This window comes from Triticum urartu, chromosome 2, assembly GCF_003073215.2.
Source record: "Triticum urartu cultivar G1812 chromosome 2, Tu2.1, whole genome shotgun sequence".
Lineage (NCBI taxonomy): Eukaryota > Viridiplantae > Streptophyta > Magnoliopsida > Poales > Poaceae > Triticum > Triticum urartu.
Window position 1 is genome coordinate 409,940,745 of NC_053023.1, and position 3,373 is coordinate 409,944,117.

At 43.5% G+C, this 3,373-nt stretch overlaps 1 long non-coding RNA gene across 1 annotated transcript; it reads left to right on the forward strand.

The window, feature by feature from the left end:
- Positions 1-868: 868 nt before the first annotated feature.
- Positions 869-2,082, forward strand: LOC125541596. Its single transcript, XR_007297599.1, has 3 exons — positions 869-1,106; positions 1,186-1,440; positions 2,022-2,082. It is a non-coding gene; the product is annotated as an uncharacterized LOC125541596 (long non-coding RNA).
- Positions 2,083-3,373: the final 1,291 nt, after the last annotated feature.

Consider the following 3,373-nt stretch of genomic DNA (forward strand, 5'->3'; position numbering starts at 1 on the left):
ACTGTTGATGCGACGAGCTTCTTCAAGGGGAGGACTAAGTGGTAAGGCACGAAGCAATTTAGAAGCTGGTGCAGTGTAGTGAGTGTTTTCAGACATCCAGTCCAGCACCCATGAATTCACATCTTCAGAATCTCCTGTGATGTGCAGCGTCGCATAAAATTGACGAATCCGTTCTTCATTCCAATCACAGATGTCAGAGCAAAAATTTAACAGTCCAGCGTCGTGAAGAACACTGATGACTGGTGCAAAGCACGGCAGTGTAACATCCCAAATTTTTAAAATTTGGAATGTTAATAGGATCATTCTTTTCATCATGATTTCTATGCTTATTTAAATTTTCTGAATATTAAAAGTGTTTTCCAACTCAAGGCAATATATTTGGAGTGGAGATAATATGACTTCTCCCTTGTTAATTATATTTGGAAAATGCTAAGAGTATATTTTGGAGTTTACATAAATTAGTTTGGCATTGTTGAAGCTCAAAGTTATTTTAGAGTTGTTATAATGCTCTTTATGTGCTTGCATTGCATAAAATATAATATTTTCAAAGGTGCATATGTGTTTTAAAAATGTTCACTGTATTCGATATTAGTAGTAACATTTTACTGTGTGTTATGGTGATTTCAGGAATCTATATATATTTTGGTTTAGCCAAATAGACCTCCTGTTCAGTATAATTGCTCAGCCGGAGATCACTGTTCATTGGGCCGCGTAGTGCCAGCAGCGCGCAGCCCATTTCCTTTCCTTCGCCCCGCATGCAGCAGCTAGGCAAGCTGGCCTATTTTCGCACAGCCGCAGCCCACCTCGCAAGCCTCTTCTTTTTCTTATTTTTTTTCTTTCTCTGCCGCTGCCAACCGAGTCCCGCTTGTCATCTCCTCCAACCACTCGTGTTCATCACGAACACTGTAGCTACCGAACCCAAACCGAGATCGAATCGATCGATTCGATCGATCCTTTGCACCCCCACCTCCATATATATACTCCCCACATCCGGCTTGTCCGATTTTTCGCCAAAATCGCAGTCTCCCGTGCCCTAGGTTGATTTCACGATCTCGCTCGAGTTCCACCGCTGCTGACCTCCGCCGTCGTCGTTTCCATCGCCTACAGTGGGTCCCAGCACCTCCTCTTGCCCCTGTTAATTTCGCCTTGATCTCCTCTATCGCCTTGACCCACTATCTCGCACAGGGGAGTACCGAACCGAGCGCAAGGACCTCGATCCGAAGATCACAACCACTGCCCGAGCTCCAGCCACCCTCTGCCGTCAACCCCGTTCTCCACTGACGCCTCTCAGGATTTCTTTGAGACCGCAGTCGAGCTTCGCGCCCCGTACGCTACCCTCCGGAGACTCGAGACCACTGGAGCAGGCGCCACCATCGCCGCCCGAGCCGCCGCGCCGCTATTTTGTCCAAGTCCGGCCGCCCCAGCCTCTGTTCCTCTCCGGTGAGCTACCCTTAGCCGCCCGATCTCTCTCTAATGGTCCAGATTAAATCATGTTCTGTTTTTTCCCTCTCGAATAGGTATGCGATGTTTAGTGGCTGTCCGCTGTTTAGCCATCGCAGCGAACACCCTCCAGCCAATCAGCATGCGCCACGTGGCACATCCACAGTACCGCGGCAGTTCTTCCCATAACACTTTTATGGCATAATTGTTCTTTGCAGATTCCATATGAAATTTTCATTTAGGTTTATCTTGAGATCCGTAACTCCAAATTCATCAATTCTTTTGCCTGTGTACTCGTAATGACCAGGCGAATATTGAAGAACCAAAGTTTCACATTTTTTGAACTATTCAAATTTAAAGTTGTTTAAATTTGAATTCAAACTTCCGGAGGCCATATCTTTTAAACCATTGATCCAAATTAGTTGATTCTTTTTGCATTGTGATCCTACTAGCATGTAGATAATATATACCTACTGATATTTTTCTGTTATTTAAGTTTTTATTTGAATTCGTTGCTGTTTACTTTATTTTAGTGTTATGTGAGCATAGTTTATTTATCGTTGCATTCGTTAATCGTATAGATTGTCCGGAGTGTGAAGCGGATCGGAATTAATCATTAGAGTACTTCAGCACCGTTCAAGGCAAGTTTGCACTTTTGATTTTGCTCATCCTATATTCTACTATGCATGTTGTGTTTTATGCTATGATATATGTTTGGCCTGGTATGTGTATCCCGTGTTACCATGTTTTGTTGTCGATTGTGGTATGTGATGGTGTGATCAACTTGCTATGGTAGACGTGGGCATGTGCCGAGTGATCCATGAAAGTGGTGAGTGTTTATAGCCGTAGGTTCGGGATTATTAACCAGGTGAATGCGTCATTGGCAGAGCGCTCTATTGTCCCTAGAGAATGCGCCATTGACAGAGTGCACTTGAGGCGAGGTATAGTTTTTGGGGCATAAATCAGGTGAATGCGTCCTTAGCAGGGCGCTCTATTGTTCCTAGAGAATGTGCCACTGACAGAGCGCATTAGAGACATACTTCTGAAGTTCTTGTCATGTTTATTTAGAATCTTTGGGTTATCTTGGGCGAGTAAATTAGAGTTGGTTGTGAGTTCAGGTAGTGGAGGTAGGTGAAGACATTCTTCTCCAAACTAACTTGTGTGTTTTGTTTGTCATACATTGCTTTGTGGATGTAGGTTTGCTATATCATATTGTGTGATTTGCCAATACATTCAATGTATTGACCCTTTGTGGCTGCAACTTATCATGTTGCAGGATTTTCAGATGATTAGTGAGATACAGTAGGGTCGCGAGTCTGCACTCAACATGTTCTCCAGTGGGCATTGATGGACTCATCGTTGATTATGGTACCTTTCCGCTGTTATTATTGAATAAGTTAGCTATGTGCTACTCAGTTTGTAATATTTTATAAATTCTGGATCATATGTTATAGTAAATGATGCACTTATTATTTGATATTCATATGTACTATGTGTGCTAGCAAGTCGATCTAGGGACTAGCACAGTGAGCACAGAGACATTGAGTCTTATCAGATTCGGGTCGTTACAGGCAGAGATTCCATATCCACGTGAGGAATGTGCTCATGGTAGAAGATTTTCTCTTTGTTGAACAACACTGAGGAATAGAAATTGGCTTGACTAGCAGTCCAGAAACGCCTCTTCCTAATGCGACCAGAGTTATAAGGGTTGTAGTCTTCGAAGAATACATGCTCGCCGAAGAAATCATCAGCCTTGAACTTTTGCTTGCGTGAGAATGGATCCTTTGGCTTGGGTAGAGGAGTGTCAGTGAGTTGCATCACGACCTCAGGAATCATAATCTCAGGTTCTTCAGGCTGAGGAATTTCTGGTTCCTCTTCAGTGGCAGTCGGCATCTTCAGATGTTCAGCAGCAGCAGTTTCTTCAGCACTAGTG